Raw genomic sequence first — 26607 nt, forward strand, 5'->3', positions numbered from 1 at the left:
TTTAATATAACAGGAACATAAAGAGGTATCTAGAGACAGCCGCTGTTGAGCGTGGACACAAAAAAAACTCATTATCTACGGTGCCAACCTCCGCTGCCAGGCAGAGTCATTACTAGAATATCTCAGGGATACATAGGCCATATGAGGTAACGTCTGAGATAAAGTTTATACTATCTGTATCTCGTATTCTTTTGTCTCCCTGCATGATATCAATGACATATCTTTAAGTGAGAAAGACCGTATACATTGTGACAGTATAAATTGTATATATGTGTATCACACTCATGATTCCAGTTATGGTCTGGTCTTACCCACTAGTTTAGTGGTCTGATCCAACAAACCATTGGCAGTTCTCTTCTTGTTTTCATTGTACACTATAGGGATATAGGTGCTTCTTTTAGGAAATGATTAATAAACATTAGCTTTTTAAAGGGTTATAGGTATGCAGTTGTTTGTCCCTTAACCCTTTCGTGCCCGAGCCTGTTTTTGCCTTCGTGACGGGCTAATTTTTACTATTATTATTATTATTATTATTATTATTAATATTATTAAGTTTCATAGTGCCATTTATTCCACAGCGCTTTACATGTGAAAAAAGGGGGCACACATAGACAAGTACAACTAGATGGGCATTTCCTGAAGGAAATACATGGTGCTTGAACAGCGCTGCCAGCTTTACAGCAGTGTATCAGGTGGTCACTTGGTAGCCACTTTGGCACATTCGGCACCTCTGTAGCCACTTTGGCCACTTGGTAGCCACTTTGGCCATTTTGTAGCCACTTTGGCAAATTCGGCACCTTGGTAGCCACTTTGGCCACTTGGTAGCCACTTTGGGACATTCGGCACCTTGGTAGCCACTTTGGCCACTTGGTACCCATTTTGGCCACTTGGTAGCCACTTTGGCATGTTCCGCACCTTGGTAGCCACTTTGGCCACTTGGTAGCCACTTTGGCACATTTGGCACCTCAGTAGCCACTTTGGCCACTTGGTAGCCACTTTGGCACATTTGGCATCTCGGTAGCCACTTTGGCGACTTGGAAGCCACTTTGGCACATTCGGCACCTCGGTAGCCGCATTGGCCACTTGGTAGCCACTTTGGCACATTCGGCCCCTCGGTAGTCATGAGTCAGTCACATTATTCTGATGTTTGACTTTGATAAATGATCATGTGCTAAAATGGACACCGTACATTTGCATAGCTGCTATCTTTGTAAGGTCAGTGCACCTGCGCTGTGGCTTCAATCCATGTCAGTTGGGGGTCATGGAAAGGTCACCATTAATTCCTATGGGAAAATTGTTGCTTAAAATGAATTTTTTTTTTTCAAAACTACAAATCTGATTGACTCAAAAAATACATAGCACACCTGTCCTCACCGAGGGCTTCGAAACGCCATCTGAACAGGGTCTCTGCGCCGAGAGGTTCAGGCCGCATTAATTGCGGAAAACGCGGAGAAGTAGAATAATAACTAGATGGGTATTTCCTGAAGGAACTACAGATAGTGCTTTGGAATCGTGCCCAGGCAGCCCCTGCAAAAGTTTTACACTTGGATGCCCCTCAGGATCGATTTGGTGGGCGGGGCACCTCAGGTGCCGATTTGGTGGGTGGGGAACCTCAGGTGCCAATTTGGTGGGCGGGGAACCTCAGGTGCCAATTTGGTGGGCGGGGAACCTCAGGTGCCACTTTAGTGGGCGGGGAACCTCTGGTGTGAATTTAGTGGGCGGGGTCACTCGGGGTCCGATTTGGGGGGCGGGGTCACTCGGGGTCCGATTTGGGGGGCTGGGTCACTCGGGGTCCGATTTTGGGGGCGGGGCCACCCGGGGTCCGATTTGGGGGCGGGGCCACTCGGGGTCCGATTTGGGGGGCGGGGCCACTCAGGGTCCGATTTGGGGGGCGGGGCCACTCGGGGTCCGATTTGGGGGCGGGGCCACTCGGGGTCCGATTTGGGGGCGGGGCCACTCGGGGTCCTATTTGGGGCGGGGCCACTCGGGGTCCTATTTGGGGGCGGGCCACTCGGGGTCCTATTTGGGGGGCGGGGCCACTCGGGGTCCGATTTTGGGGGCGGGGCCACTCGGGGTCCGATTTGGGGGGCAGGGCCACTCGGTGCACTTACATTTCACCCACGGGACCGGGGTGCACTTATTTTTCACCCACGGGACCAGGGGTGCACTTACTTTTCCCATACGGGACCGGGGGTGCACTTACTTTTCACACACGGGACAAGAGGGTGTCATAGTCACTTTATTCTGATGTTTGACTTTGATAAATGATCATGTCCTAAAATGGACACCGTACATTTGCATAGCTGCCATCTTTGGAAGGTCAAGTTGGGGGTAATGGAAAGTTGGCCATTATTTCCTATGGGAATTTTTTTAAAAAAAAATTCAATTTTTTAAAAAAACTACAAATCGGATCGACACGAAAAATACTTAGCACACCTCTCGTGGACGCTGGCTTCGAAATAACGCATCACTGGAGTCTGTGCGTGCAGCGGTTCGGGACGCATTAATTGCGGAAAAAAGCCTAATAATAATAAGAAGAATAAGAAGTTAACCACGTTCGGATTACAATATAGTGGTTTGTTCCAAAGCACTATAATAAAATATAAGAAATCATATTACAATATGATACTTGAACCTAGCGGGTTCAAGCACCATAATAAAATATAAGAAATCGGATTACAATATGATGCTTGAACCTAGAGGGTTCAAGCACCATAATAAACATGAGCAATACAAGGCACACACAGGTACAGAAGGAGAAAGGACCCTGCCCATGAGGGCTCACATTCTATAGGGGATGGGTGAGGATTCACTAGGAGAGGGTAGAGCTGGTCGGCGGTTCAGTAGACTGAGGATCACTGCAGGTTGTAGGCTTGTCGGAAGAGGTGGGTCTTCAGGTTCCTTTTGAAGGATCCATGGTAGGCGAAAGTCTGATGTGTTGGGGCAAAGAGTTCAGTTCCAGAGTATCGGGAAAGCACGGGAGAAGTCTTGTATGCGATTGTGGGAAGAAGAGATAAGGAGATCTTGAGAGGATCGAAAGTTGCGTGTGGGTAATTACTGGGAGACCATGTCACAGATGTATGGAGGAGACAGGTTGTGGATGGCTTTGTATGTCATAGTTAGGGTTAGTGGTGCAAGAGTGCTAGAGGGGAGGCCAGAGAGTAGGAGGTTGAAATAGTCGAGGCTGGAGATGATGAGGGAGTGCACGAGCATTTTTGCAGTTTCTTGGTCAAGGAATGTACAGATCTGGGAAATGTTTTTGAGTTGGAGTCGCCAAGGGCTTGGATATGTGGCTTGAAAGAGAGAGTCGAAAATCATCCCGAGGTCACGAGCATGTGGGACTGGGGAAAGTGATCAGCCATTGACATTGATGGATAGGTCTGGTGTAGGGGTAGAGTGAGATGGGGGAAAGATGATGAATTCTGTTTTCTCCATGTTCAGTTTTAGAAAGCAAGCAGAAAAGAAAGATGAAATAGCGAGATTGACATTGTGGGATTTTGGTCAGTAAGGAGGTGATGTCAGGTCCAGATAGGTAGATAGGCGTGTGATCAGTGTAGAGATCATACTGCAAACCGTGGGATTCTATGAGCTGTCCCAGGCCAAAGGTGTAGATGGAGAAGAGTATGGGTCCTAGAACTGAGCCTTGGGGAACACCGACAGAGGTGAGGTGGTGTGGGAGAGGGAGACACTGAATGTCCGGTCTGTTAGATATGATGAGATCCAGGATAGGGCCAAATCTGTGATGCCAAGAGATGAGAGAATCTGTAACATGAAGGAATGGTCCACAGTGTCAAAGGCAGAAGACAGGTCCAGGAGAAGGAGGACAGAGTTGTCGCTTTCTCTTGGCGTTTAGTAGGTCATTGGTGACTTTAGTTAGGGCAGTTTCAGTTGAGTGATGCGGTCAGAAGCCAGATTGTAAGCAGTCAAAGAGAGCAGGAGGAGAGGTGGGAAGACAGTTCAAGATAAACATGCTATTCCTGTAGTTTTGAGGCATAAGGGAGGAGTGATAGACACAGAGGATGGGTCGAGGGAGGGCTTTTTGAGGATGGGTGTGATTGAGGCATGTTTCAATGATGAGGGGAAGACACCATTTGCAAGTGAAAGGTTGAAGAGATGTGTTAGGGTTGGGATGAAGACTGGCGAGGTTAGGGATGAGGTGGGATAGAAGCAGGTCAAACGTGCAAGTGGTGAGATGTGATCTTGACAGAAGGGTGGAGAGCTGATCTGTCATGGTGGAGAAGCTGGTTTTGGAAGAACAGGGCTGAGCAGTTAAGAGGAGGGGCATTAGGGGCTGCGGGCCAAAATTGCTCTGATGTTATCGATCTTCTGCTTAAAGAGAGAGACAAAGTCTTCAGTAGAAATGAGAGGAGAGGGAGGAGGTGCTGGGGGGTGGAGTAGAGAATTGAAAATGTTGAAAAGCTGTTTAGGGTTGTGAGACAGGGAGGATGTGAGAGATGAGAAGTAAGTTTGTTTTGCAGCAATTAGCATGGGCTTGAAGCTGGCAAGGGACTGCTTGTATGAGACAAAGTGCTCAGTAGAACGGGATCTCTTCTATCTCCACTCAGCAACCCTGGAAGCCCATCTCAGTTCTTTGGTCAGGCTGGTCAGCCAGGGTTGCCTGTCGATTGTATGAGTTTTGCTGTGCATGAGGGGGGCAGCCGAATCAAGTGCTGCTGTTATTGTGGTGTTATATAAAGTGGCAGCAGCATCTGAGTCATGTAAGGAAGCTATGTCTGTAAGAGGGAGAAGGGACTAGAGAGTGAGTGTAAATTGAGGTGTTTGAGATTTCTGCGAGGTTGGGTGAGTTTATGGACTGGGGTTGTGCACTAGGAGTGGAGAGGGAAGAGAATGTCAGTAGGTTGTGGTTAGACCGACAGAAGGGTGAGTTAGTGAGATTAGTAAGGGAACAGAGGCAGGTGAAGATAAGGTCCAGAGTGTGGCCATTTTTGTGAGTGGCCGCAGAGGACCATTGAATGAGGCCAAAGGAGGCAGTCAGTGATAAGAGTTTAAAGGCAACTGAGGTGGAAGTGTCAATGGGGATGTTTAAGTCACCCATAATGATAGTGGGGATGTCAGCAGAAATGAAAGGAAGTAGCCGTGTAGTGAAGTGGTCGAGAAAGGTGGAGATGGCCAGTTCTGAGGGGTGGTAGATGACAACCAGCTGGAGGTTGGAAGGGGAGTAGATGCAGATGGAGTGCACCTCAAACGAGGGAAGAGTAGCGGAGGGTGGTAGTGGAATTGGAGTAAAGGAGCAGGTATCAGACAGGAGCAAGCCAACTCCTCAACCACATATGTGAGGAGCAGAGCATTAGAAGGTCGGAGCAGGATAGGACATGATGTGGCCATGTGTGTCTGGAGAAAATGGATTGTATGTGGAGGAACAGTTCTGAGCAGGAGGTAAGATGGCTGGGGAGGATGGAGGGAGAAATAAGTAGTTCCTTACTAGGTGGAGGGATTACAGATAGTAAGAAAGAAAGTAGTATGGGGTGAGAGTGAAAAGAAGCAGAAACATTGTAGTGGTTTTGTATCTAATTAACTTATAGTCAATTTCAGTCCAATTCTAGTCTAACTCAAAGTATTGTACTTCAAAATCTGTACTTTGAAAGATGTAATTTGAAAGATGCATGGATCAGACTCATGGATCTGAATATAACTTCAGCTAAGGGCAATCAGGTGTGAATGAGGAGGTGGGTGGGTATGGCCAGACCAGAGGCTGAGAGTTAAGCAAAGGTCATAAAGAGAGGGAGGGGTTGGAGTGACCACTCAAAGATATAAACTAGCTAGGAGGATAACCCTATGTATAAAACTTAACCTTTAATAAATAACACATAATATAAACAACTCAGCCGATGCAAACCAAAAAAGCACTCATGTGAAACAGTGCTCAAACAATAAAAATCGGTTGCATCTCACCAATGGTAGTAGAGCGGAATGCCTCTCCGATAATGGTAAACATATAGTCACCTTAAAAGACCTCCCAGTGTCCTTAATCAGAGGTCCGTCATCCATATGTAGGAAAAGGGGCTAGGTGTGGGGTATTTGCTGATTTCTCTGTAAACCCTGTTCAAGCTCCTGTCCTCACAAGGACAGGCCCCAAGTGATCCCTAACTATGGACTCCACCAAATTATGGACAGTAACAAATTCTCCCAACGCGTTGCATATCCAGTAGCGGACACTCATCAGGGGAGCGGATATGCCAGTGAAAGCTGGCCAATAGTCCAATAGAGATATGATAAACAGTCCTTTTAGGAAACGTCCTTTTAGAAGATGGGGACCCGCAGTGGCTAGGTACCCATACTGCCGTTTGTGTTAGTGGCGGCAACCACACAAACGGCAGTATGAATAGTGGTGATTACTTCACACTATAGTTTAGTATATCTACTCAAAGATATGCCAGAATAACATAATAAGAGAAATTAAACAGATCATGGAAACGAGATGATAGGTAAGAAAAGCATACCAGAAAGAGATTATATTCGCTTCACATAGTGACCACTGTCACTTTATGAGGTAATAACTCTGGAATGCTTCAACGGATCCCGATGATTCTGAGACTGTTTTCTCATGACATATTGTACTTTATGATGGTGGTAAAATTTCTTCAATATGACTTGCATTTATTTGTGAAAAAAATGGACCCCAAAGGTTGTTCTGCAATTTCTCCCGAGTATGCCAATACCCAGTATGTAGTGGAAAACTGCTGTCTGGGAGCACGGCAGGGCATGAAAGGGAAGAAGCACCATTTGACTTTTGGAATGCAAAAGTGGCTGGAATCAATAGTGGATGCCATGTTGCATTTGGAGAGCCCCAGACATGCCTAAACAGTGGAAACCCCCAACAAGTGAGCCCTTTTTGGAAACTAGACCCCCCCCAGAGAACTTATCTAGATGTGTGGTGAGCACTTTGAACCCCCGAGTAATTGACAGAAGTTAATAACGTAGAGCCGTGAAAATAAAAAATCATATTTTCTCCACAAAAATGATCTTTTCGACCTCAAATTTTTATTTTCCAAAGGGTAACAGGAGAAGTTGGACCCCAAAAGTTGTGCAATTTGTCCTGAGTATGCTGACACCCCATATATGGAGGTAAACCACTGGGTGCATGGCAGAGCTCGGAAGGGAAGGAGCTCCATATTGGAGAGCAGATTTTGCGGGAATTGTTTGTGGGTGACATGTCACTTTGTCAAAGCCCCTGAGGTGCCAGAACAGCAAAAGCCCCCAAAAGTGACTGCATTCTACAAAATACTTCCCTGAATCAATTTTTCTAGTGGTGCAGTGAGCATACTGACACCACAGCTGTTCCATAGAAAATTATACCATTGGGCAGTGAAGAAAAAATAATTACATTGTTACCACTAAAATGTTGTATTAACCCCAGATTTTACATTGGAAAATAGGTAGATAGGTAAATGGTCACTACACCCATAGATGAATTTGCAGAGGGGTGTGATTTCCAAAATGGGATCACTTCAGGGGGAGATTCTGCTGTTACGGCACTTTGGAGAGCTGCTAAGTGCCAGAACAACAGAATCCCCCCTGAAGTGACCCCATTTTGGAAATGACACCCCTCTGGGAACTCATCTATGGCTATAATGACCATTTTCACTACATGGATGATTTCCAGAAACACGTAGTGGAAGTTTTAGAGCAAAAATTGTAAAAATATCATTGTAGTGCCCAATATATTGTGCCCAGCTTGTGTCTCTGGAGACATCCCACCACCTACCCCCGGAAATTGTTAAGTCAGCTCTACTCAAATGTGTCTGTCAAAAATGAACCAAATGTCAAAACAGTTTAAAAATGTGGTTCTGTGTGGAAGATTTTAAAGCAGTCATGGAGGCATAAGGCTGGCAATTATGGGCATTGTGGGCAATAATAGCGGGTATCATGCCTCATTTCTATCTTGGAACATGCACCACATCTTCTCTGGGTTTTTTTTTTATCCCTGTTACTGGGATGAGTATAATAAAATGTCGCTCAGTGAGTTTTCTGACATCTTCATATTCTAAAGGAAGGGAGGGGACAAAATTTTCAATCATCTTTTCCTGGTAATCAAGGAAAGTATCTGCATTTCCGGCTTTATTGTATAACACAAAAGAATTATATGTGGCCACCTGAAACTAATAAATGACTAACTTCTCATACCAGGTATATGATTTTCTTGATACCTGGTATGGCTGTAGAACCTGATCTGCAAGGTCCACACCCCCCATATATTTGTTGTAGTCAATGACAGACAGGTTTTGGAGTAGTGGATTCCTGTTCTTCAGTGGCCCTTGTGGCATCTGTGTGGATCGAGCTCAGGATAAAAATTATATTTTTTATCCTTATACTTAAGAACAAGCAGCTCTCGACTACGTAAAGCCCCTGACTGCCCCTTTCGGAACTTTTCGTTGACCAATGATTGTGGAAACTCCTGACGGTTTTTGCGAATGGTCCCACAAGCCCCTATGTTATGTTCAACCAGACTTTTAAATAGGGGTACGCTGGTGTAATAGTTGTCAACATACAGATTGTAGCCTTTTTGTGAAAATGGAGTTATCAGCTTCCAAATGATTTTTCCAGATGTCCCCAGATAAGTAGGGCATCCTGGTGGGTTTAGTTGGCTATCTTTCCCCTCATAAATGCGAAAAGCTGATGTGTATCCAGTTGAACTCTTGCATGTTTTATAGAGCTTTATTCCAATCCTTGTCCTCTTAGAAGGAAAAAATTGCTTGAGGTGCAGTCTTCCTTTGAATTTTACAAGGGACTCATCAATGGAAATGTTTTCTGTTGGGTTGTAGAGCTTTAAGAACTTTTCTGTCAAGTTGTCGATGATGGGTCTGATTTTGAATAGTCTGTCATGTTCTGGGGCATTTATGGGCAGGCTTTGACTATTGTCATTAAAATGCCAAAATCTCATGAACATTTCATAACTGGTTCTAGGAAAAATGACAGAAAACATAGGGGTGGCTTGAACAGGGTGGTTGGACCAATAGGACCGAATGCTCATTTTTTTAACAAGCCCCATAGCGGATGTAAGTCCTAAAAAATGTTTTCATTTCCAGGACATTAGTTGGTGTCCATAAATTTGATGTAGCATAATAGGATCGTGGATTCTGACTGATGAATTGGGACGCGTATAAATTTGTTTGTAGGACAATATGCTCTAGCAAGCTATCTGTCATAAATAAAAAAAAAATTAATTGGTCCAAAATTTTCCACCTTCACATTTATACCAGGAATGGCATTAAAATTAGGGATGAATGGAGTAGCCGAATCTGAAGCCTCCCATCTGGGAAATGCTACATCAAGCGGCAAAGCCCTTTGGACATTGGGGTGTACCAATTCACGAGCACTAGGGACTGGACATTGGTGTTGGCCAATTCACGAGCACTATGGACAGCGCTAGTACTGGGCATTGTTCCCTGAGTTGGAGACATTTCTCCAGAAGCGCTATTTGACCTTCTTGTTGTACTGGTCCTTGTGTGTGAGGATGGACCAGAATCACTGCTTATTTCTGAGCTATCACTGTCTCCGCTACTAAAACCCTCAAAATCCACATTGCCATCTGACACTCCACTTTCTTCGCTGTCAGAACCTAAAAGTGCATAAGCCTCCTCTGCACTATAATACTGACGGGCCATTTTATTTGTTTTTTATTTTTATTTGTTCCGGAAGTAGAAAACTGTGATGTGACGTGACTGACGTGACGAGACTGGCTGACTAACTGATGTAACTGTCTGACATGACCAAATTATTGGTGAAACAAATGAAAAAGGCTAATTCTTTAGCCTAACCCTAACTTTAGAATAAACACTGACCCTAACTTTAGCCTAACACTAACCCTAACTTTAGCCTAACACTAACCCTAACTTTAGCCTAACACTAACCCTAACTTTAGCCTAACACTAACCCTAACTTTAGCCTAACAGTAACCCTAACTTTAGCCTAACAGTAACCCTAACTTTAGCCTAACAGTAACCCTAACTTTAAAACTAACCCTAACCTGCCTTATCTGTTTTTTTTTTTTACTTTATAACAAGATCGCTGACTGACACGAGTGCTTCTGGCAACAGCTGTAACACTGCTTCTGCTCTGGTCTCTCATTGACAGGAGATCAGAGGAGAAACAGCATTTTTATGTGGCAGATTGGCAGGAAAAGTTTGTTGCTACAACAAACTTTCACAGTGATTTGTCTCATTGGCTGGTGTGACGGTGATGTCATCAGGACCTGAACCAATCAGGTCTCGATGAGGTTGGGGGTCACAGACAGCGTTGTGCACCAGAATCCCCTCATTATAAGGTACGTGGGGGGTCCCGATCAGCACAAAACTGCCGACCGTAGACTAACTTCGGCGCTGCACAAAGCCCTTCTAGCGCCGACGTATTTCTACCGTTGGCTGTCACGAAGAGGTTAAAATTACATTTACTTATTTGAATTGAAAGACTCGTACAGCCCACGGATGTCCATATATAACATTGCAAAGTATAGGAAAAGCTTTCTAATGTATCTATCCATTTGTGAAAAACATTGATGATACAATGATGGTAAAAATGGACACACAAGCCATACACTGATGACACACTGATGGCAAAAACGGACACACGGACCATACACTGTGAGCTGAATTATCAGGCAAGTTGTATTTTGATCACATGATACTTTTTGTACATGTTGTCCTACTCCAAACTGTTCAGGCTTGAGAGCCAACTACCAATTAAGTAAATCAGGTGATGTGCATCTCTAATGAGGAGGGATGTTGTCTAATGACATCAAAACCCTATATAAGGTGTGCTTAATTATTAGGCAACTTCTTTTCCTTTGGCAAAATGGGTCAGAAGAGAGATTTGACGGGCTCTGAAAAGTCCAAAATTGTGAGATGTCTTGCAGAGGGATGCAGCAGTCTTGAAATTGCCAAACTTTTGAAGCGTGATCACCGAACAATCAAGCGTTTCATGGGAAATAGCCAACAGGGTCGCAAGAAGCGTGTTGGGCAAAAAAGGCGCAAAATAACTGCCCATGAATTGAGGAAAATCAAGCGTGAAGCTGCCAAAATGCCATTTGCCACCAGTTTTGCCATATTTCAGAGCTGCAACGTTACTGGAGTAACAAAAAGCACAAGGTGTGTGATACTCAGGGACCTGGCCAAGGTAAGGAAGGCTGAAAAATGACCACCTTTGAACAAGAAACATAAAACGTCAAGACTGGGCCAAGAAATATCTTAAGACTGACTTTTCAAAGGTTTTATGGACTGATGAAATGAGAGAGACTCTTGATGGGCCAGATGGATGGGCCAGAGGCTGGATCAGTAAAGGGAAGAGTGCTACACTCCGACTCAGATAACAGCAAGATGGAGCTGGGGTACTGGTATGGGCTGGTATCATCAAAGATGAACTTGTGGAACCTTTTCGGGTTGAGGATGGAGTGAAGCTCAACTCCCAGACCTACTGCCAGTTTCTGGAAGACAACTTCTTCAAGCAGTGGTACAGGAAGAAGTCGGTATCGTTCAAGAGAAACATGATTTTCATGCAGGACAATGCTCCATCACATGCCTCCAACTACTCCACAGAGTGGCTGGCTAGTAAAGGTCTCAAGAAAAAATAATGACATGGCCCCCTTGTTCACCTGATCTGAACCCCATAGAGAACCTGTGGTCCCTCATAAAATGTGAGATCTACAGGGAGGGAAAACAGTACACCTCTCGGAACAGTGTCTGGGATGCTGTGGTGGCTGCTGCACGCAATGTTGATTGTAAACAGATCAAGCAACTGACAGAATCTATGGGTGGAAGGCTGTTGAGTGTCATCATAAAGAAAGGTGGCTATATTGGTCACTAATTTTTTGGGGTTTTGTTCTTGCATGTCAGCAATAAAAAAAGGAGCTGTGAAACCTCAAGTTGCTTTGCACACCATGCACAACAATGATAAGGGCGTTGGAGCTCTCTCTGAGCCTTAGCTGTGTGACAAGATGGATGGGAGAGACTGAGAACGGTGAACAAACACCGCCATTCACTGGACTAAAGTAGCTCCCCACTTCCCTTCAGTCAACCCGTTTTTCAACGATCAGAGCGAATGACGGCTGGAGTGCCTCCCACCCGTTATGAGTACGATCAATTTATTTGGCAACAAATCAGCCAAGAAGTTAAGAAATGTGGACTCTTGGTGAAAGCTCTCTTGCCTATGGAATGGCAAGCTAAAGGAGAGCGGGGGTGTAGAAGAGAGAACCAGGCTGCAGGTGCTGCTGAAGCGCCGGAACTGCTCGGGCTGAACCTCCTGTTACAGGGGGGAAGAAGCAAATTGAGGACGGAGGAGACCCATGACCTGCAGAGAGGGGGGCATGGTGAGACAGGAGAGTATAAGGAGTAGTGATGAGCGAGCACTAAAATGCTCGGGTGCTCGTTGCTCGGGTCGAGCAGATTGGAATACTCAGGTACTCGGCCAGAGCAACAAGCCCAATGTAAGTCTATGGGAGACCCAAGTATTTTTACCGTGATCCCCCCGGGGGTCCTTTTAAAGTCTAAAAACGTCTGACAATGATGGAAACACTGCTCAAAAGACACAGGGACATCATGGGGATCGCCCCTGGAAGCATTCCTGACTCCTAGTTTACAGCTGTAAACATTTTTTCCGAGATTCATGCCATGTTTCCCGGTGAAACAAAAAAACACACTAAAACGAAACTAAAATGGATTTTGCTGGGAAATATGCCAAGGTACATCCTTTGCAGGTTAATGACTTGCCTGTAAGGCCAAATATTTAACCTCAGACCGAAAATTTCCTCCCCCACTTAGGCTTAGTTCAGAAGCAGCGTTTTTGAAGTGTTTTTCAACTTTAACCCCTTAACCCCCAAGGGTGGTTTGCACGTTAGTGACCGGGCCAATTTTTACAATTCTGACCACTGTCCCTTTATGAAGTTATAACTCTGGAACGCTTCAACGGATCCTGATGATTCTGAGACTGTTTTCTCGTCACTTATTGTACTTCATTATAATGGTAAAATTTCATTGATATTACCTGCGTTTATTTGTGAAAAAAAAAAAATGGAAATTTGGCGAAAATTGTGAAAATTTCACAATTTTCCAACTTTGAATTTTTATGCCCTTAAATCACAGAGATATGTCACACAAAATACTTAAGTAACATTTTCCACATGTCTAATTTACATCAGCACAATTTTGGAACCACATTTTTTTTTGTTAGGGGTTATAAGGGTTAAAAGTTGACCAGCAATTTCTCATTTTTACAACACCTTTTTTTTTTTATGGTCTACATCACATTTGAAGTCACTTTAAGGGGTCTATATGATAGGAAATACCCAAGTGTGACACCATTTTAAAAACTGCACACCTCAAGGTGCTCAAAACCACATTCAAGAAGTTTATTAACCCTTCAGATATTTTACAGGAATTTTTGGAATGTTTAAAAAAAATGAACATTTAATTTTTTTTCACAAAAAATGTACTTCAGCTCCAATTTGTTTTATTTTACCAAGGGTAACAGGATAAATTGGACCCCAAAAGTTGTTGTACAATTTGCTCTGAGTATGTTGATATCCCATATGTTGGGGTAAACCACTGTTTGGGCGCATGGCAGAGCTCGGAAGGGAAGGAGCGCCATTTGACTTTTCAATGCAAAATTGACTGGAATTGAGATAGGACGCCATGTCGCGTTTGGAGAGCCCCTGATGTGCCTAAACATTGAAATTCCCCACAAGTGACAACATTTTGGAAAGTAGACCCCCCTAAGGAACTTTTCTAGATGTGTGGTGAGAACTTTGACCCACCAAGTGCTTCGCAAAAGTTTATAATGTAGAGCCGTAAAAAAAATAAAAAATCATATTTTTTCACAAAAATTATCTTTTCACCCCCAATTTTTTATTTTCCCAAGGGTAACAGAATAAATTGGACCCCAAAAGTTGTTGTACAATTTGTCCTGAGTACACTGATACCCTATATATGGGGTAAACCACTGTTTGGGTGTATGGCAGAGCTCGGAAGGGAAGGAGCGCCGTTTGACTTTTCATTGCAAAATTGACTGGAATTGAGATGGGATGCCATGTCACGTTTGGAGAGCCCCCGATGTGCCTAAACATTGAAACCCACCACAAGTGACACCATTTTGGAAAGTATACCCCCTAAGGAACTTATCTAGATGTGTTGTGAGAATTTTGAACCCCAAGTGTTTCACTACAGTTTAGAATGCAGAACCGTGAAAATAAAAATTCTTTTTTTTTTCTCCACAAAAATTCTTTTTTAGTCCCCAATTTTGTGTTTTCCCAAGGGTAACAAGAGAAATTGGACCCGAAAAGTTGTTGTCCAATTTGTCCTGAGTACGCTAATACCCCATATGTGGGGGGAACCACCGTTTGGGCGCATGGCAGAGCTCACAAGGGAAGGAGTGCCGTTTGGAATGCAGACTTAGATGGAATGGTTTGCAGGCGTCACATTGCGTTTGCAGAGCCCCTGATGTACAGTACAGACCAAAAGTTTGGACAAATCTTCTCATTTAAAGATTTTTCTGTATTTTCATGACTATGAAAATTGTAAATTCACACTGAAGGCATCAAAACTATGAGTTAACACATGTGGAATTTTATACTTAACAAAAAAGTGTGAAACAACTGAAAATATGTCTTTTATTCTAGGTTCTTCAAAGTAGCCACCTTTAGCTTTGAAGACTGCATTGCACAATCAAGGCAGTCTCTTGATGAGCTTTAAGAGGTAGTCACCGGAAATGGTTTTCACTTCACAGGTGGGCCCTGTCAGGTTTAATAAGTGGGATTTCTTGCCTTATAAATGGGGTTGGGACCTTTAGTTGTGTTGAGCAGAAGTCTGGTGGATACACAGCTGATAGTCCTACTGAATAGACTGTTAGCTGCTTTTTTCTTGCCATAATAAAAAATTCTAAGTAAAGAAAAACAAGTGGCCATCATTACTTTAAGAAATTAAGGTCAGTCAGTCTGAAAAATTGGGAAAACTTTGAAAGTGTCTGCAAGTGCATTTGCAAAAACCATCAAGCGCTACAAAGAAACTGGCTCACATGAGGACCGCCCCAGGAAAGGAAGACCAAGAGTCCCCTCTGCTTCTGACGATAAGTTTATTTGAGTCACCAGCCTCAGAAATCGCAGGTTAACAGCAGCTCAGATTAGAGACCAGGTCATTGCCACACATCGTTCTAGCAGCAGACACATCTCTACAACAACTCTTAAGGGGAGACTTTGTGCAGCAGGCCTTCATGGTAAAATAGCTGCTAGGAAACCACTGCTAAGGACAGGCAACAAGCAGAAGAGACTTGTTTGGGCTAAAGAACACAAGGAATGGACATTAGACCAGTGGAAATCTGTGCTTTTGTCTGATGAGTCCAAATTTGAGATATTTGGTTCCAACCAACGTGTCTTTGCGACGCAGAAAAGGTGAACAGATGGACTTTACATGCCTGGTTCCAACTGTGAAGCATGGAGGAGGAGGTGTGATGGTGTGGGGGTGCTTTGATGGTGACTGTTCTGGATTTATTCAAAATTGAAGGCCTACTGAACCAGCATGGCTACCACAGCATCTTGCAGCGGCATGCTATTCCATCCCATTTGCGTTTAATTGGACCATCATTTTTTTTCAACAGGACAATGACCCCAAACACACCTCCAGGCTGTGTAAGGGCTATTTGACCAAGAAGGAGAGTGATGGGGTGCTACGCCAGATGACCTGGCCTCCACAGTCACCAGACCTGACCCCAATCGAGATGGTTTGGGGTGAGTTGGACCGCAGAGTGAAGGCAAAAGGGCCAACAAGTGCTAAGCATCTCTGGGAACTCCTTCAAGATTGTTGGAAGACCATTTCCGGTGACTACCTCTTGAAGCTCATCAAAATAATGCCAAGAGTGTGCAAAGGACTTATCAAAGCAAAAGGTGGCTACTTTGAAGAACCTAGAATATAAGACATATTTTCAGTTGTTTCACACTTTTTTGTTAAGTATATAATTCCACATGCGTTAATTCATAGTTTTGTTGCCTTCAATGTGAATTTACAATTTTCATAGTCATGAAAATACAGAAAAATCTTTAAATGAGAAGGTGTGTCCAAACGTTTGGTCTGTACTGTACCTAAAAAGTGGAAACCCCCCAAAGTGACCCCATATTAGAAATTAGACCCCCCAAGGAAGTTATCTAGATATGTTGCGAGAACTTTGAACTCCCAAGTGTTTCACTATAGTTTATAACGCACAGCCTTGAAAACAAAATATCATTTTTTTTCCGCAAAAGTTATTTTTTAGCCACCAGTTTTGTATTTTCCCAAGGGTAACAGGAGAAATTGGACCCCAAAAGTTGTCCAATTTGTCATGAGTACGCTGATACCACATATGTTGGGGTAAACCCCCTGTTTTGGCGCATGGTAGAGCTCGGAAAGGAAGGAGCACTGTTTTACTTTTTCAATGCAGAATTGGTTGGAATTGAGATCTGACGCCATGTCGCTTTTGGAGAGCCCCTGATGTGCCTAAACAGTGGAAACCCCCCAATTCTTACTGAAAGCCTAACCCAAACACACCCCTAAACCTAATCCCAACCCTGACCATAACCCTAACCACACTCCTAACCCGAACATGCCCCTAACCCTAATCCCAACCACACCCCTAACCCTAATCCCAACCCTAACCACACCCCTAACTCCAACACACCCCTAACCCTAATCCCAACCATAACTCTAACCACACCCCTAACCCTAATCCCAACCCTAATCCCAACCGTAAATGTAATCCAAACCCTAACTTTAGCCCCAACCCTAACTTTAGCCCCAACCCTAACCCTAACTTTTAAACTGTAAAGCTCTGCGTAATATGTTGGCGCTATATAAATAAAGATTATGATTATTGTTATTAACTTTAGCCCCAACCCAAACCCTAACTGTAGCCCCAACCCTAACTGTATCCCTAACCCTAACTTTAGCCCAACCCTAACTTTAGCCCCAACCCTAACCCTAACTTTAGCCCTAACCCTAACCCTTACCCTAATGGGAAAATGGAAATAAATAATTTTTTTTAAATGTTATTATTTTTTCCTAACTAAGGGGGTGATGAAGGGGGGTTTGATTTACTTTTATAGAGGGTTTTTTGCGGATTTTTAAGATTGGAAGCTGTCAAACACTAAAAGACACTTTTTATTGCAAAATTTTGAGAGCTATAATTTTTCCATATTTTGGTCCACAGAGTCATGTGAGGTCTTGTTTTTCGCGGGACGAGTTGTCGTTTCTATTGGTACCATTTCCGGGCACGTGTCATTTTTTGATCGCTTTTTATTCTGATTTTTGTGAGGCAGAATGACCAAAAAAACAGCTATTCATGAATTTCTTTTGGGGGGGCATTTATACCGTTCCACGTTTGATAAAATTGATAAAGCAGTTTTATTCTTTGGGTCAGATCGATGACAGCGATACCTCATTTATATAATTTTTTTATGTTTTGGCGCTTTTATGCGATAGAAACTATTTTATATAAAAAAATAATTATTTTTGCATCGCTTTATTCTGAGGACTATAACTTTTTTTTTTTTTTGCTGATGATGCTGTATTTTGGGTTGTTTTTTGCGGGACAAGATGACGTTTTCAGCGGTACCATGGAAATTTATATCCGTCTTTTTGATCGTGTGTTATTCCACTTTTTGTTCGGCTCTTTGATAATAAAGCGTTGTTTTTTGCCTCTTTTTTTTTTTTTTTGTACGGTGTTCACTGAAGGGGTTAACTAGTGGGACAGTTTTATAGGTTGGGACGTTACGGATGCGGCGATACTAAATATGTGTACTTTTATTGTTTTTTTCTATTTAGATAAAGAAATGGATTTATTAGAGCAATATATATATATTTTTTATTTATTTAGGATTTTTTTTTTTTTTTAACACATGGAAATATTTTTTTTTAATTTGTCCCAGTGTGGGACATCATGGTAAAGTGTCAGATTGCTGATCTGACACTTTGCAATGCACTGTGTCAGATCAGAGATCTGACAGGCACTGCAGGAGGCTTGCCGGCGCCTGCTCTGAGAAGGCGCTTGCAGGCTACCTCCCTGCAGGACCCGGAAGGAGCCCCGTGGCCATTTTGGATCTGGGGCCTGCAGGGAGGAGGAGGTAGGAGACCCTCTGGACAATGCGATCCCTATGCGTGATGCTTCCCTATGCTGCCGGAATGCTGCGATCATGTTTGATCGCAGTGTTCCGGGGGTTAATGTGCCGGGAGCAATCCGTGACCGCTCCTGGCACATAGTGCCGGATGTCAGCTGTAATAATCAGCTGACACCCAGCGGCGATCGGCCGCGCTTCCCCCGTGAGCACGGCCGATCGCCTATGACGTACTATCCCATCCCTGGGAATTAAGTTCCAGGTCACCTCAACGGGATAGTACGTCATATGGGATTATTGGGTTTATTTATTATTATTGCTTTCAACCACTACAAATGCATTCACTGGGAAATGTAATTTTAACACTTAACATCCCTAGCTGGCCATGTGGTGTGTGACACATAAGCAGACCCATCTTGTTTCATTTATGAAGTCGGGACTGTTAAAGTCACAGAGCCTATTTTTACTGGTGCATCAGGCGGCATTAATCTTCTTAAAGGGCCATTATTAAACAGTAGGTCTCCTAAGCTGTTGTAGCCCATGTGAGTGGATGGGCTGCCAAGAATTACGACGCACAATACCCCTGTCATAAGATGTCCAGGGGGGACTCCTGAAAAAGTGTTGCATTGAATTCAAGGGCTGCCCTGCTACCAATCCATATACACCGCAATAGTCCTTTGAACTGGATGGGCCTATGAAAATCCACTTCACAATATGCATTTTGTACTCCGTACTCCTTTGTTTTACACATTGGCAGCAAGGCCAGCCCTGCTGCATAGTCAGTCATATGCACCCCATTGCGCCTTGTAACCCACATACTGGATGGGCCCATGAAAGTCCACTTCACAATATTCATTTTGTACTCCCGTACTCCTTTGTTTTACACATTGGCAGCAAGGCCAGCCCTGCTGCATAGTCAGTCATATGCACCCCATTACGCCTTGGAACCCACATACTGAATGGGCCCATGAAAATCCACTCATATTTTTTAATGGCATGATGGTTCCCTCTTTGCAGAATTATTTACAGGAGAATTTGGCAATTTTATTTGCCATGTTTTTAACACTAAGGTTCAGATATGGCTTTAAATAGGGCTAATACTTGCAATACAATGCAATTTTATTTCAAACTACAAAATTCAAGGAATAGTATGATTGAATAGTGTGAGTGCATACACTTTTGTATATGTTAATATACAAAGGTTAATAAGTACTGTAGGGGTTTCACTCGCTCAAGTGCGACGGCTGACACTTAGGAGGCACGTTTCATCAAAAGTACAAAGGTTTATTGCTCCATAAACCACATAGCAAAAACAGAAAACAAATAGCCTTTAGCTTAGGCAAAGGAAAAACAAGTGTCCAGTCCTTCAGGCTCAGTCCTGGAGCCTTAACACACTCTGGAGGCTAGCACCTCCACACATATTCACCTGTGTTAAGCATTAGCCTTTCTTTTATAGATCTAACCACACCCAGGAGCCCATCACATGACTAGACATGTGGTTATGTGTTGTGAACTCTGTGTTCAGGCTCCCTCTTGTGGTCACTGGTGGTATGGTGTGACTTTTGCTTTGGGCTCCCCCTGGTGGCTTTGCCTGTTATCCTGCTGGTCTCTGGCTATCAGCTGGTTCGTTATCCTCTGGGAGGTTCCTATATAGCTCTGTTTTACTTCCACTTGTTGCCGGCTGTCGATGTAATCAGTGCTACTCAGATTCCTTCTGACTACCTTGCTCCCAGTCCATCCAGGATAAGCTAAGTTTTGTTTGCTCATTTTTTGATCAGCAGTGTTTATCATGTTTTCTGTTCCAGCTTGCTAATATGTAATTCCCTCGCTTGCTGGTTGCTCTAGTGGGCTGAGTTTCTCCCCACACACCGTTAGTTGGTGTGTGGGTTCTTGAAATCTCAGGATGGATATTTTGTAAGGGTTTTTTATTGATCGCATAGACCCCTGCTCTATTTTCTGCTTTCTAGTACTAGTGGGCCTCTTTTGCTGAATCTGATTTCATCCCTATGTATGTGCCTTCTTCTTACTTCACCGTTAATATTTGTTGGGGGCTTCTATATCTTTGGGGATTATTTCTCTGGAGGCAAGCGAGGTCTTTCTTTCTCTTTAGGGGTAGCTAGTTCCTCAGGCTGGCTCGAGACGTCTAGGAATTTTTTAGGCACGTTCACCGGCTACCTCTAGTTGTTTTGGATAGGTTCAGATTTGCGATCAGTCCTGTTACCATCTCCCTAGAGCTCGTCCTTAGTTTAATCACTTGCTGATCTATTTGTGATCCTCAGCCACTAGGGATCATAACAGTACAGCCGGCCCGCAAAGTGTTAATTGCATGGCAGAAGCAGGAGAAAAGAAGCCTTGAGAATTTTTTTTTTTTTTTCTTGTTGTTGCCGTGTGTCTAGCTGCTGTGCTAGCTTCTCTCCTCCTCTTAATCTTGGTGTGGCTCTGAGTTCAGCTGCTGACATGGATGTCCAGAGCTTGGCTTCCAGTCTGGATCATCTTGCTGCTAGAGTTCAGAGTATTCAGGATTTTGTTGTTCACAGTCCTATGTCTGAGCCTAGGATACCTATTCCGGAGTTGTTTTCTGTAGATAGATCTAGGTTCCTAAATTTTAAGAACAATTGTAAGTTGTTTCTTTCTTTGAAACCTCGTTCCTCTGGTGATGCCGTTCAGCAAGTTAGGATTATTATTTCCTTTTTGCGTGGTGACCCTCAAGATTGGGCCTTCGCATTGGCGCCAGGGGATCCTGCATTGCTCAGTGTGGATGCATTTTTTCTGGCCCTTGGATTGCTCTATGAGGAACCTAATCTTGAGAACCAGGCTGAAAAAGCGTTATTGGCCCTCTCGCAGGGGCAAGATGAATCATGTGGTGGACAATTTGAAGCTGTCTCAAGAGAAGGCTCAGCTCTTTGCCAACCGCCGTCGCTGTGTGGGTCCCCGACTTTGCGTTGGGGACTTGGTGTGGTTGTCTTCTCGCTTCGTTCCTATGAAGGTCTCCTCTCCTAAGTTCAAGCCTCGGTTTATCAGTCCTTATAAGTTTCTGGAAGTCCTTGGCCCTGTGTCATTTCGTCTGGACCTCCCAGCATCATTTGCTATTCATAATGTGTTCCATCGCTCGTTGTTGCGGAGGTATGTGGTGCCTGTGGTTCCTCCGGTTGAGCCTCCTGCCCCGGTGCTGGTTGAGGGAGAATTGGAATACGTGGTGGAGAAGATCTTGGATTCTCGTATTTCTATACGGAGGCTCCAGTATTTGGTTAAATGGAAGGGCTATGGTCAGGAGGATAATTCTTGGGTTGTCGCCTCTGATGTTCATGCAGCCGATTTGGTTCGTGCCTTCCATGTGGCTCATCCTGATCGCCCTGGTGGTTTTCATGAGGGTTCGGTGACCCCTCCTCAAGGGGGGGGTACTGTTGTGAACTCTGTGTTCAGGCTCCCTCTTGTGGTCACTGGTGGTATGGTGTGACTTTTGCTTTGGGCTCTCCCTGGTGGCTTTGCCTGTTATCCTGCTGGTCTCTGGCTATCAGCTGGTTCGTTATCCTCTGGGAGGTTCCTATATAGCTCTGTTTTACTTCCACTTGTTGCCGGCTGTCGATGTAATCAGTGCTACTCAGATTCCTTCTGACTACCTTGCTCCCAGTCCATCCAGGATAAGCTAAGTTTTGTTTGCTCATTTTTTGATCAGCAGTGTTTATCATGTTTTCTGTTCCAGCTTGCTAAAATGTAATTCCCTCGCTTGCTGGTTGCTCTAGTGGGCTGAGTTTCTCCCCACACACCGTTAGTTGGTGTGTGGGTTCTTGAAATCTCAGGATGGATATTTTGTAAGGGTTTTTTATTGATCGCATAGACCCCTGCTCTATTTTCTGCTTTCTAGTACTAGTGGGCCTCTTTTGCTGAATCTGATTTCATCCCTATGTATGTGCCTTCTTCTTACTTCACCGTTAATATTTGTTGGGGGCTTCTATATCTTTGGGGATTATTTCTCTGGAGGCAAGCGAGGTCTTTCTTTCTCTTTAGGGGTAGCTAGTTCCTCAGGCTGGCTCGAGACGTCTAGGAATTTTTTAGGCACGTTCACCGGCTACCTCTAGTTGTTTTGGATAGGTTCAGATTTGCGATCAGTCCAGTTACCATCTCCCTAGAGCTCGTCCTTAGTTTAATCACTTGCTGATCTATTTGTGATCCTCAGCCACTAGGGATCATAACAGTTATGACATCACCACAGGTCCTGAAACACATATAGATAGCTATGGATACATCACAGCGGCAAGCCATCTATGTGACACATATCTCCCGTCGATTAGACACCCTTTAGCCACGCTACATACCTCCCCCCTCTGCCCAAAGCCGTGGGGCTTGGCACTTTCCCCCACTAGACAAGGGATTCTTGACAGAGCATCAGCATTACCGTGCAGCTTCCCGGCCCTATGTTCCACATGGAAACAGAAGTCCTGCAGGGCTAAGAACCAATGGGTGACCCTAGCATTTCTACCCTTCGTTTCCCTCATCCATCTAAGTGGGGCATGGTTGGATATCAGTCTAAATTTACGTCCCAGCAGATAGTACCATAATGTGGCCACCGCCCACTTTATGGCCAAACACTCCTTCTGTACAACTGAGTAGTTCTTTTCAGACGAGGACAGCTTCCTACTCAGATAGAGAACAGGATGCTCCTCCCCACGTAGTTCTTGGGAAAGGACTGCTCCTACCCCAACATCTGAGGTATCTGTCTGAAGAATAAACTCTTTCTTGAAGTTTGGGGCCATCAGATCGGGTTGCTTACACAGAGCCTCTTTCATTTCTTGGAAGGCTGACTCTGTTTCTTCGGACCATTTAACCATTACTGATTTTGTTCCTTTTAGCAGATCAGTCAGAGGCGCAGCCATCGTGGCGAAGTTTGGGATGAACCTCCTGTAATATCCCACGATTCCCAGGAAGGCTTTAACTTGCTTTTTGGAAACTGGTTTTGGCCATGTTTGAATTGCCTCCACTTTACTGATTTGGGGTTTTATTTCTCCATGACCCACTATATATCCAAGGTACTTAGCTTCTTCTTTACCCAAGGCACACTTCTTCGGGTTTATTGTAAACCCCGCCTCTCTTATAGCATCATACACCACTTGGACCTTTTCCAGATGACTCTCCCAGTCCGCGCTAAAGATGACGATATCATCCAGGTTCGCAGCAGCGTATGCCTTATGGGGTGCAAGGATTCTATTCATAGACCTCTGGAAGGTCGCCGGAGCTCCCTGTAGGCCAAACGGCATCCGGACATACTGGAAGCATCCATCTGGTGTAGAAAACGCCGTCTTCTCCTTGGCTTCCTGTGCCATGGGAATCTGACAATACCCCTTCGTTAAATCCAAGGTGGTTATATACCTGGCGGGCCCAAGCTTTTCGATGAGCTCATCAACGTGGGGCATGGGATATGCGTCAAACTTGGAGACCTCATTCAACTTCCTATAGTCGTTGCAAAATCTCCACTCCCCATCAGGTTTTGGGACCAGGACAATTGGGCTTGACCAACCGCTCTTGGATTCCTCAATGACTCCAAGCTTCAACATACGCTCCACTTCCTTGGAGATTACTTCTCGACGGGCCTCAGGAATTCGATAGGGCTTCACGTTCTCCCGCACATGTGGCTCTGTCAGGACCTCATGCTCTATGACCTTCATGTACCCTGGCAACTCTGAAAACAGGTCCCTGTTCTTCTGGAGTAACTCCCAGCACAGCTGTTTCTGGGCCTTCGATAGCGTCTCCGCTATAGTAACCCCTCCAACCTCAGCTTCTGGGTTGCTTAGCAAAGACGGAGTTACTGCCGGCTCTCTATCTTGCCATGGCTTGATGAGGTTGACATGGTAGACTTGGATTGGTTTCCGTCTACCTGGTTGGTGAATTTTATAGTTTACCTCACCAAGCTTCTCTATGACCTCATATGGTCCTTGCCATTTGGCCAAGAACTTGCTCTCCACCGTCGGAACTAACACAAGAACTCGGTCTCCCGGATTGAACTGCCTAACTCTTGCAGACCGGTTGTAGACCCTGGCCTGAGCTTCTTGTGCCTGGAGGAGGTGTTCTTTCACAATAGGCATCACCTTTGCAATCCTCTGCTGCATCAGGGCCACATGCTCAATGACGCTTCTGTGGGGCGTAACTTCAGCTTCCCAAGTTTCCTTGGCTGTATCGAGGAGACCTCTCGGATGTCGGCCATATACTGTAGGAGCTCAAACGGTGAGAACCCTGTGGAGGCCTGTGGAACTTCACGAATGGAAAACATCAGATATGGTAAGAGACAGTCCCAGTCTCTACCGTCTTTCTCTATAGCTTTTCTCAGCATGCTCTTCAGTGTCTTGTTAAATTTCTCAACAAGACCACCTGACTGGGGATGGTACACCGAGGTTCTTAACTGGGAGATTTTCAGGACTTTGCATAACTCCCTCATCACCTTGCTCATGAAAGGTGTCCCCTGGTCAGTCAGCATCTCCTTCGGCAGACCTGTCCGGGAAAACATATGGACCAACTCGCGGGCTATACTCTTCGAGGAAGAATTTCTCAGAGGAATTGCCTTAGGATAGCGTGTGGCATAGTCCAGGATGACTAATATATACTGATTGCCCCGGGCTGATTTAACTAAGGGACCGACCAATTCCATGGCAATTCTCTCGAATGGCACCCCAATAATGGGCAATGGCACAAGGGGGCTCCGGAAATGAGGAGTGGGGGCAGTTAGCTGACATGTAGGGCAAGACCTTCAATAGTTCACTATTTCCCGGTGACACCAAGGCCAATAGAACCTCTGCACAACCCGTTCCTGTGTTTTTTCCACCCCTACGTGTCCACCCAAGATGTGTGAATGGGCCATATCTAATAACTTCCGTCTATATGGACCCGGCACTACCAACTGCTCTATCAACTCCTCCCTTATTTTCGTGACTCGGTTCAACAACTCCCCATTCATCAGAAAATGGGGAAATCTTGTGTCTGCCCCCGGCTCCTGTACAACCCAATTAATAACTGTGACATTATTAAAGGCTTCCCTCAGAGTTGGGTCCCTATGTTGGGCAGTCCCAAAATTTTCACCGGTTACCTCTAACTCCAGAATGTCAGATGCAGGGGACACTTCCTCCTCATCCCCAACCAGGACAAACAGGACCACTGTCTCTGGGTGTGGCGATACCTTTTTAGGGTTCATTGGTTCCCTACTCTTGCTAGCGACCTCAGAACCCTTACCCCACAAATCCCAAAACAAACAGAAATCCCGACCAATAATTATAGGGTGCAACAAGTCCCGAATGACGCCGACTTCATGGTCCTTCAGGCTCAGTCCTGGAGCCTTAACACACTCTGGAGCTAGCACCTCCACACATATTCACCTGTGTTAAGCATTAGCCTTTCTTTTATAGATCTAACCACACCCAGGAACCCATCACATGATTAGACATGTGGTTATGACATCACCACAGGTCCTGAAACACATATAGATAGCTATGGTTACATCACAGCGGCAAGCCATCTATGTGACACATATCTCCCGTCGATTAGACACCCTTTAGCCACGCTACAGTACATATAAGGATTAAATACATATAGTGATTACGTATATATGAAGATTAACTACATACAGTATACTTACATCATCCACAAGAGGCTTTTAAACATCATCCATCTGGAATATCAGAGAAGCAAGACCAAGACAGAGAATCCCTGGGAGATTACCTACACTGCATGGGTGTCCCCAATTATGCAGCTATCAGCACACTGTACATGTACAGGTACCCCAGTTTTGACATCTGTCTTAGTCATGTTTCTGTGGTCTTATATAGTGATTTTCTTCTATGTAGTAACTCTAGTTTCACTCAGACCTTCAAGTGGCCAGCTTTCAAGGTTGTATGAAACTGAGATATCACAGAGTCATCAGACAAGGGGCCATAACTCCCAGGAAAATAAAAGCCACAAGGATTTAGATCAAACCACCACAGGTAGAATTTCAGTAAACCTTAATGTTTTATAATGACAAACACCAAACATATAGAGGCTTAAAACTGTTTGTGAAGTGAATAGACAAACATTTCTCAAGATTGTGTCACTATGAGCATTGTCTGTCACAGCTGTAAATGTTTTACAAGAAATGCAGCTATGTGATTGTCTGAATGCATTCAGTATACAGTATTTTAATCTGGATTCCAAATCGCCATTTGTATATTCGCCATTTGTACATTTTAGGCAGCCAAAGTTATCGCTCTCAAGGAGAGAAACTAAGATAGTCGACAAAGAAATATTTGTAATGAACTAATGAGCCAAACTAACAGCATTGCTTTATCAAATTTATATGAAGTGTATTGTGTCCAATGTGAGCAACCAGGCAACACAAAAAGGAGCTTTTCAAGTGAGATTTTAACCCCTTTCTGACCTCGGACAGGATAGTACGTCCGAGGTCAGATACCCCGCTTTGATGCAGGGCTCCGGCGGTGAGCCCGCATCAAAGCCGGGACATGTCAGCTGTTTTGAACAGCTGACATGTGCCCGCAATAGCG

Source organism: Ranitomeya variabilis, chromosome 8 (genome assembly GCF_051348905.1).
Source record: "Ranitomeya variabilis isolate aRanVar5 chromosome 8, aRanVar5.hap1, whole genome shotgun sequence".
Taxonomy (NCBI): Eukaryota; Metazoa; Chordata; class Amphibia; order Anura; family Dendrobatidae; genus Ranitomeya; species Ranitomeya variabilis.